Here is a 10,070-nt window from a genome sequence, read left to right on the forward strand (position 1 = left end):
GCAGCCCGGGGGGATGCGAGGGCAGGTGGAGTCTCTGGGACCCTCGCTTCCCCATGCCACTCTCTCGTCACATTAGGACACAGGCCTGATGGGTAAACCAGGGATTCTGTGGCTTCTTGCTCACCTGCAAGACTCTACAGAACCCCAGCAACAAAGCCTTCTTTTCTAGGGTTACCCTGGCCACCTGCTTCCCCCCACCTGCTATGGCCTGTGCCTCCCGGCTCGTGACTCTGGTGCTGGGATGAGCCTGGCTGTGGGCAGAGTGACTGGCCGTGTGGAACTAGGGGGTTTGTCAGGATGTGGGACCTACAATGCTAACACCTGAAAGTCCTGGAAAAACCTGGATAGTGTGACCCAACAGTGCAGCTCCCGGCCCCGCCCCCTCACGTGCAGGTGTTATCTTGAGTGTCCTCATCCAGCTTGTGCCCAGCACTCGGCCTTCAGGGAGCCCCTGCCCTGGCTGGGACACAAGAGGAGGTAAGGGTGGCCCTTGCTCCCAGTTTCTTCAGCAGGCTTGGTCCCTAGGTCTCTTGCCTCCCATGAAGCTCCTCGTGACTCCATGTGGCCCCTTAAGAATACCTAGTCTTGTCACAGAGAAGTGACCAGGAGACGTTCCTTCCATCTCTCACAACAGCAACAATCTGAACTGTCTCCTTCACCATGAGGCTGGTGTCCATTTTAACCTGTTTTCACCATTCAGCCAGGTGGCTTTGGGACTCATAACTCAGGGTTTGCTCTGTTCCATCTCCCGTGATGACCTGGGCCTTAAATGTGGGCCACCGCCCCCTCCCAGAGGGACACTGGTGTCATGAGGCACCCGCTCTTCCTGGTGGACCAGAGCCTGGACAAGCCCTTGGCAGAGCTTGCTGTGTCTGCCTCTGTCCTCATTTTGAGGTTCCAGCCAGCCCCCTCAGGTTAGACTGGTCAAGTGTCCCTATCCCCCATAGCACGCTACAGAATAGGCTGGTTCTGGCTGGGCACTCGCTGGTCTGCCAGCGCTTCTGCTGGTGAGTCGGGGCAGGTTGGTTAGTGAAAGCGGGTGGGAGTGGAGGAGCAGGCACTAAAAGCCCTGAGAGCTTTCATAGGCCCCAGGAGCCCTCCTTCAAATACACCGAAATGTCCACATTTCACATTAATTACATGTCTTTTGGCTATAAAAGTTGTGGAAGGGTTTTTATGTTTTGTTTTTTAAATGATTTGACTATTTGTAACTTTTCTTTTTGATTTCTCATCCTGCATCCATCGGGATTCTTGTGAATTGAAACAAACTCCATATTCTAATCTAATTTGCAATTGTTTACAAACCAAATAACATTTTTACAAACCAAATAATTCTAAACTAATGAAGCCGATATATATATATTTGACAGCTGGTACAGGGATTAAACCCTGGACCTTGGTGTGACAAGCACCGTGCTCTAACCAACTGAGCCAACTGCTAGCCTCTGACCTTTTATACCCTCATAATTCAATATTCTTCAATTTTAATCTTGCAATTTTCTTTTCTTTTCTTTTTTTCTTCAGGTCAAGTATGTTTTTGTAAGTCCTGGAAGAACTCACCTGCCTTGGATCCTGCGCCTCAGGTGCCAGATATATTTGTCTCTGGCTGAGTGTTGTAATGAAAACGTGCAACTGGCACCTAATTGGAAGCCGTTGTGGAGGCCAGCATCATTTAAAATGGGACACAGAATACCCGCTTTGGCAGCACATGTACCAAAATTGGAATGATACAGAGAAGATTAGCATGGCCCCTGCGCAAGGATGACCCGCAAGTTCATGAAGTGTTGTGTATATAAAAAAAATTTATTTTTTTAACAAAGGGACGTGGAATAAAAGGGAGGAGGTGCTATTTACTTGGAGGCAGGGTGGCTCCAGGTAGAGAGCGTGGGGTCAGGGTTCTGCTCATGCTGTGGGCGGAGAAGCAGGAGGTTTAAAGGGCTGACAAGATCCAGCCATAGTTTCCCCTGGTTCATATTTCCTGGAGCTGGTCGCAAACCAGATGTTAAATGTGACACATAAACAGGCAATCCCGATGGGCCCTGTTGGAGTTTGCAAACTGGGCTCTGGTGAGCGAGTCTGACGTTGGGAGTGATTCTGCCTCCGACCATCTCCTGGGCCCCCCTATATACCCCTTCCCACTGTCACCCAGGCATAGGACCATCCATCACATTGTCACTATTCTGAAGGCTGTGTTTGCACAGGGGTGGGCTTCGGGATGGCATCTGAGGTTCCCCAGCAGCGAATGCTGAGACAAAAACTTGGGTGTGCCTCATTTATTACGGGCACACTCCCAGGAGAGCCTGGTGAGGGCGCGGGGCAAGCTCACAGCAAGGGAACAAGCCAGGAAGGGTGGATTCCAGTGTGTCCCCCAGGGCGGCTCCAGCCTCATCCCGTGGGGGACACCAGAGGGAAGTGGCCGGGTCCTCAGACTGTGTCCCCACCCGAGGCAAGTGGCCTGGGCTTCTGTACTCCTAAAGCCCTCAGCCATTGCCCGGGGCTGCTGAAGCCTCCTGGCGCCTTCGCCTTCGTGTGTGCGGAGCTCGAGGGAGCCGTGCGGGAGGCGGGCGGGGCGCGGGGCGGCGACGCTGGCGCTCGGAGGTGCGGGGCGCCGTTGGTTCCACACGCAGCACGCACTACCCCAGGTGTTTTGCAAAGACTGTCTCACCTCATCCTCACCTGCCGGCCCTGTACTGCGTGCTCCCCTATTTTTAGGGTCTAACCCAGTCATGTACAGCAGGGACGTTGGGATCGCAACTATTTTTGAGCCCCAGCTTTGTTACCTACTCATCTGCAGCCTTGCCTGGGTTCCGCAAACTCTCTAAGCCTCAGTTTCTTCCTCTGTAAAATGGGGGGGAAATAGCAATATCGCTGCATACGTTTGAGGGGAGATTAAACGGAGTGATGATGCTGTGCTGAGCACGGGGCTGGGCACACAGCAAGCGCCCAGGGAATGACGGCTGGGCCTGTTGTCATCACACACGAGGTAACTGAGGCTCCGAGAGCTTGTGCCAGGTCTGTCGGCCCCCAAAGCCCGCCTTTTGCTAATGGGAAACTTGGCGTTGTTTTTCTCTTCTGTGTGAGTCTCTCTGTTACTGGGGAGGGTTGAACTTGGGAGGGGTGTCAAGCGGCTGTTCCTGAGCACCTGGGGAGTGCAGGGGCAAGAATCCCATGTTTTCCTACCCCCTTTTAGTACTATCCTCCCTGATGCTGCCCACCAACCAGGAGGGACCCCAGAACCTCACAGGAGGCCTGCAGTCCCAGGGCAGCATCCTGGGGAGGCTGGGCAGTTGGTGCTGGGATAAAGGAAGGAGGAATGAGGGAGATTTGGAGCAGGGGGAGTGTCTACTGGTCTTTAAAAGAGGAAACGAGCTACTTCTCAGCAATGTGTCATTAAGGCTTGCCCCGAAACGCTGCTGTTGGGTCCCAGGGCAAACACACAGGAAACCTTCCTTTGCTCTTGGCCTCCCCTCCCTCCCCAGCTTGTAGGCACAGCCAGAGTCACGGCATGGGCCTGGCACAGCCCCTGAGACCAACACGCTGGTACCCCAGGAGGGAGCCCTGCCTGTCCCGAGGAGAGGGGTGCCTGGGCCCCAGAGCCGCGGCCTCCCTCATTGGATGTCTCTCCTTGGAAAATGTCGCCTGCAGCCTCAGAAGCAGGGTGGTCTCTCCTTCGCATTCCTGGCTCGTTCCCTTCTCTCTTTGTCCTGAGTCTCCCTCTGACTGGTCGCCATGTCTGGCAGCATTGCTTCTGAAGTGTCTCATGAGCTGTCTTTGCCTTCCTGTTTGCTCTTGGTCTCAGCCCCTTTGGACCTCACTGGGACCAGAGAAACGCTCCTGCACAGTTTCCCATCCAGGCTTTACCCTCTCTTGTCCATTCCTTACTCAAGTACTAGAACAATCTTCTCCAAGACAAGGCATTTGAGAACCTGGAATAGCTAGCTCCCCATCACTCATGTCCTACCCTTGCCCAGCCCTGTCACCAAGCCCTGTCTGTCTCACCCACTCCATTTTTACTATTCCTTTGTGCTGTGGGAGTCCCTGGGGACCTCTGATGGAACCAGATCATGACCCTTTGTTTTCCATGGAATCAGGAGCAAATCAGACACCCAGAATTATTTGCACGATGCCTTCTTGTTTGGAAACGGGGCTGACTCACTTTCCATGATTCTATTGGGGAAGAGTGAAACCTGCTCCACGTTGCCTTAAATGCAGTGAAAAAGTCCTAACTGGATGTCTCTTTTGAATCTGCCTGCATCGTGATCAGAGATCTGTGATTAGATGCCACCTTAGGCATTCCTGTTTCTGTCCTAGAAGTAGAAAAAGTGTAGGATCACCTCCCCGCTAGCATTTGACTGTGGATTGCAAACAATTTCTCTGTGTCCATGCTGAGACTAATGGAGATAATGGTGATTTCCTTGATCCTTGAGGAAATCACACCTTTGACAAAGGGCTGGAAGCAGGGCAGGTAATATCCGAGTGTTGCTCAGAGAAGTTAACAAAAATTTTTTTGGCCAGTCCTGAAATTTAAGTTTCATTTCAACAAAAAGAATTATAATCTGACCCAGAGAACTGAGGCAACATTAATTTGGAACAGTTTGCACGCACTGGTCACCTCTCCTCTTCACCAGTCTGTGCCCATCACTACAAAGTTCTACAGAAAATCCTTGTCTTCCAGGAAGGCATGCCTGATGAACACAGCTTTTTGCCTGAATGTAAAACGTTTTCCCCAAAATCCTTCCTCAGAAAAGAGAGAGTCCCCTTATTATAGTTAAGTCCTTACGAGTTTTCTCATATTATAGGTTCTCTCTTCTTACTTTGAAAATTAAAGTTCTATTTGGGAAAGACCTATTCACCATAATGACCTCCTTCCATGTTAATTTTTGATTTTAGGAGGCATGTGGAGGTCACCAGTATGAATCAGAATAAAAGGGGCCAAAGGCATAGAACAAAGATTTAGTAATTACTCTTGGTATATGATCTCAATATTAAATATATTAGGTTTCAGTGTAAACAGATTTTTAAAAGACCATTTAAAAAAGCGAAATGGTAAGAGGTTACATTGAGAGGATACATTGGCATTTATAAGATAATTGGGGGAAAGTATGTTACTCTGATAAAAGTGGATACTTGGGTTTGCGCACCGATCTCTGTGGCAGCATCATCGTGCTGTGTCTCAGAGAACTAGATGGAAACAAGAGAAAGGGGCTCTGAAAAACTGTGCTGGTAATTCACAGAAAAGATCTGGTGATGACGAGGAAGGACCCTTCACTAGAATTATTTCATAAGGTATGAGTGAAAAAAATCTATTTTCTATTCTTGCATTCTGCATCATCTGACTTAAAATATGTACCATAGGTCGACACCTGACTATGTAATCAATATCTCTAAAGCTTAAGCATTTAAGTTGTCCAAAAACCTTTTTTCAGGATCTTCTCTTTGAGGAATTGGGGGGTCACTTGATGTCTGGAGCTACCTTATATTTGTGCGGGAGGCACGTTGCACCTGGTTTGCGAGGCCCGCACCTCCTTGCCCTTCCTGATGAGTTTGCTCCTATTGGCTCAGCCTGGCCCTGGCCGTTTGTTTCATCCTCTTCAGACAGTCACTCCCCAGAGGGCAGCGCTGCCTTCTCTTTCCTTGTAACCACCCAAGCTGAGTGTTGTCTCCTGTGGTGTTGGACAGCTCACTGGTCTGTCTTCTCTGGACCTCATTTTCCTTGTCTCTGGGGTGAGGAGTTTGAACAAAATGATTTGTAAGGGTCCATCCTGGCTTTAATTTTCTCTAAAGTTTTGCTTTTGCACTTGCTGAGTGTATACTTTGCTTTAAAAAAGCTTTTGCTCTTAGTGTGAGTGGGAGTGGGGTGAGTTGGGAATCAGGAGATGATTTCATATTGGAAGACGAGGAGCAGGCAACTTCCTTAGTGCTCACGGCACTGTGAAACCCTGTGCCGACGAAACCTGGGGTACATTTACAAAATTAAAAAAAAAAAAATTGGAAATGAAAACCTGTTCTATTCATCCGCTCATCTCTTCATATGAGCCAAACATCTATTCCCTGCTGAGCACCATGGTGCCGGGGACTCAGAGATGAATAGCCGGGCCCCCCTCTCCTGGGGGGCTCATCTCTAGGTGAGAGGAAGACAACCACTGGCCTTCAGTCTGATCCCAGGACACAGAAGACCCTTAATTCTGGGGGAAAGGAAAGAGGAGAAGAAGGGAAGGTTTCACTAAGGAGGATCTATTTGAGTAGATTCTTGGTGAACAGGAAAGAATTTTCCAGCTAAATAGGGATGGGGGCCTGGAGAACATTTTGGGAGAGAAATCTAGGAGGTTAGAAGAAACTCAGTGTGCTCTGGAAACCAAAGAGTGTGTGCCCAGAGGGGAGGCTGTATGAGGCTGGAAAGAGGCACAGAAAGCAGAGTGGGCAACGTGGTCACAGCAGGCTGCCAGTGCTGCCCTCTGGTGGACCTGCTGGAAGACACCGTGAAGGTAGCCCTGGAGCGGCCAGGCTGTGCACTTGGCAACAGGTCCGGGAATTCTGTGGACAGAACCACCCGGACAGGAGGAGTGTGGTCTGAGCACTCAGGAAAAGTCCCCTGCCCCCTGACACTCTGTCACTGGCTGCAGTGAGCCAGATTCCACCATTAGAAGATCCTTTCTTTGGCCAAAATAGAATGTAGGGGTTGTGTTAAGGTGCATTCTCAGGAAAGAGAGACACATTCAGCTCTCCTTTAGGTGTTGCCATATGGTGTTAGAGCAAACACATGTGCCAGCAGGGGCGAGGGCCTCAGAGAGAGACCCTGATCAGAACACTGCTTTGGGCTCAAAGCTCCAGGCTCTGTTAGGGTGTCTCGAAGTGGGCAGTTGGGGGGCAGCTTGAGGGCACAAGGTGCCCCATGTTCATTCACAATGGTGGCGAGGAGGGGCAGGAACTCAGAAGTGCTAGAAAGGTCTGGGAAGTAGAAGTCCGTTCTCTAAAAGCTAGCCGCAGCATGCAGATCATTGACATTCTTGCTAAAAGTAGTTTGGTATGTTTGGTATACACGCCAAAGAATGTGGACTTTGGAGTCAGGTTAGAGTTGGAACTTGACTTTGCTATTTGTCAACCATATGACCCTGGGCAAGTTATCCAACCTCTTGGAGCCTAAGTCTGCAAATGGTGCTGATATTAACCTCTTAAGAGTTCCCAAGGATTTAATGACCCAAAGAAAATCCTCTACAGATGGTGTGTTTTGTTCGCCTCTGACACTCTGCACTGGTATGGAGCCCCAGGAGATGAGCAGAAATGTCTGCCAACTTGCCTGGAAGAGGAGCAGCCCCTCAACCTTGCAGCAATTTCTAGTCACAGCTCTAAACACGGTGCTTAGATTTTCTCAGGCGCCCTTTCCTAAGCTCTAATAGCCCTGGGGTTTGTAAGTCTAGATTGAATGAACAGCTGGCAAAATCCACACTGACTCTGACCTGTAGTGAAAAGTGGCTGGCTTCTCATTCTTTGAATGCTTGTGCAGAATAATATTTTCTATTGTCAGAATCTCAGTGCCTTTCGGTACCTTTTTATTTAAATATTCTTTTTCAGGCCATTCATTTAAAAGCATGATCCCCTCATGGAAGCTTATGGAGTCAATTCCAGAGAAATTTATATTAATTCACTTAAAAGCGATCACTAGTCAGCCAGCTTTTTCTGGTTATCACCAAAACTGCAGGGAAAACAATTTCCTACAGGGACAGGACCCAGAAATGTACTGAATAGTAGTACCTTGAACTGTTACTGAAAGAAGTGTCCTAGAAATGTGGTCCTGGACCAAGCATGAGACTAGTCCGTAGGTGGGTCTCACTCAGTGTTTGAACAAGTACTCTGCAGGATAAAACACTTCTGACCGCTTGGTTACTCTGGCTACTCTGTCTCAAAAGGGTTGTCTACAGCCAGAGCTGATGAGGCAGTTGAAGAGTGAGATACACTTTACCTTAGTTCTTTTTTCACTTGCATTTTTGTGTGGGGTTTCCCACTATATATCTCACCATGTTATCCCAGTAAAATTCCAATTTCATACAAAATGCATAAATGTATAAAGAAAAAGCCATTTAAGTGGGGGAGATAATTTTCACTAAAAAAGTTAAAAAATGATAAATGGCCATTCCAATTACACTTTTCTGACATGTAAAGGGATATAACCATAGTTATGAGGAATAAATGTAAAAGATTTAGATTTGAATGTCCACAGATTTCTGAAACTAAGCTATGCCTTCGTATCTGTTTAAAACCTTTTGCAGTTGGGAGAAAATAACTATAATTTAAAAACGAAGGTTGAATTTTGTTATAAAGGTAGGTTTCTTCACCTAAATGGAAATAGAACTGTGTTAAGCCATTGAGACACCAAGTAGCTTTTCTAAGGTCTTTCTAGGTTGGCCAAAAGCCGACCTAAATGAGCTGCAGCAACAGGGACTTGAGCTGTTTACTTGATTCAGAGTCGTCTGAGCTTTCGTCTGCTTTAGTTCACTGTCTTCTTCTCTACCTTGGCTCTCCTTTTCTCCTATTGTTCACTTTAGCCAAAGCATTAGATGTAAAGAGCATATACATAGTTTGTTGTAATAAGTTTTATATTTTGAAAGTGTGGAAGGAATGTTTATATTACTTTAAAAAGAAAAATGTTTAAGTGGAAAGTTAAGCAATCCGGAACAAGAACATTGTTTCTCTGCCTCTGGGCTAGGGAAACAGAATGCTCTAAGGGAGTTATGTAATCTTTTTGGAAGCAGGATGGACTGTATCCATCGCACAAATTAGGATCAGACAAGAGACACCATACCTTAAAGAAGTCAGGTAGAGCCTATAAGAGCCACAGCCAAGCCTAAGACTTTAAACAAAGGAACTCATAGCTCAAAGCCAAGATATTATTTCTATAAACTCTGGTATATATAAGGCTACTCTAAAAAATTCATGGAAAGATTTGTATTATCTTTTTTTTTTTTTTTTGGCAGTACGGGGATCTGAATCCTTGATCTTGGTGTTACCAACACCGCACTCTAACCAAGTGAGCTAACCAGCCAGCTCTGTATTCTTACTTTTATTTTATTTTCTCAGCTCTGTATTATCTTTTAGTTATATCTTTCCACAAACTTTTTGGAAACCCCTGTATGTGAAGGAATGAAATTTACTTGGCTGGTTTGTGGATATTTTTTTTTGTGTGTGTGACTAACTGCATGTTTTAGGTAAAATTACAGTGTAAAGGCATGCAAATCTTAGTTAGGATTTTTTTCTCCCAGGTGGACTGTTGACTAAGTTAGTTTTATAGACCACTATTCAGTAACCTCAAGAGGTAGCACTGAGATGCTATTCATCAATCTGCTTCATGCCTCACTATGACAAGCACAGAGACTCCTGCAGTGTGTGGGCACAGGCCACAAGATGGCACAGCACCTCTGTACAGTAGGCTCTCTGCATCTGTGGATTCAACCAATCACAGATCAAAAATATTTGGAAACAAAAGTACATCTGTACTTAACATGTATGGACTTTTTTTGTCATCATTGTTCCCTAAACAATATAGTATGGCAACTATTTACATAGCATTTACACTGTATTAGGTATTCGAAGTAATCTAGAGATTATTTAAAGTATATGGAAGGGTGAGTGTAGGTTATATGCAAATACTATACCATTTATATCAGGGATTTGAGCATCTACAAATTTTGGTATCCATAGAAAGTCCTGGAACCAATCCCCCATGATACCAAGAGATGACTGTACTTGGTTGGTCCCTTGGTAACCCAATAGGTTAAAAAAAAAAAAATCTACTGGGAGGTAGGATGCTGGGGATTCCAGAACTCATCTAATAAATCTGGAAAACTGGTAAATGAATCTACCACCTCCATTCGATGTTATTAAGGCCAAGACAGTGTATCGATTTTCTTCTAAATCCTATTCAATTATGCCAAATCAGCATTGAAAACAATACAGAACCCTCCTAAAGCATCTAGTTTAAACTAAGACACTTGTTTATCCAACACCAGTAGTGGTAAATACTGTTACCTCAAACATTATGTATACACAGATGGTAGTGATCACACACACAAAAA

General features: G+C 46.6%; 1 non-coding gene across 1 annotated transcript; it reads left to right on the forward strand.

The window, feature by feature from the left end:
• The first annotated feature begins 1,693 nt into the window (after positions 1 to 1,693).
• LOC134371307 (U6 spliceosomal RNA) lies at positions 1,694 to 1,796 on the forward strand. The gene has a single exon (XR_010022747.1). It is a non-coding gene; the product is annotated as a U6 spliceosomal RNA (small nuclear RNA).
• The last annotated feature ends 8,274 nt before the right edge of the window (positions 1,797 to 10,070 follow it).

The sequence above is a fragment of the Cynocephalus volans genome, chromosome 2 (assembly GCF_027409185.1).
Source record: "Cynocephalus volans isolate mCynVol1 chromosome 2, mCynVol1.pri, whole genome shotgun sequence".
Lineage (NCBI taxonomy): Eukaryota > Metazoa > Chordata > Mammalia > Dermoptera > Cynocephalidae > Cynocephalus > Cynocephalus volans.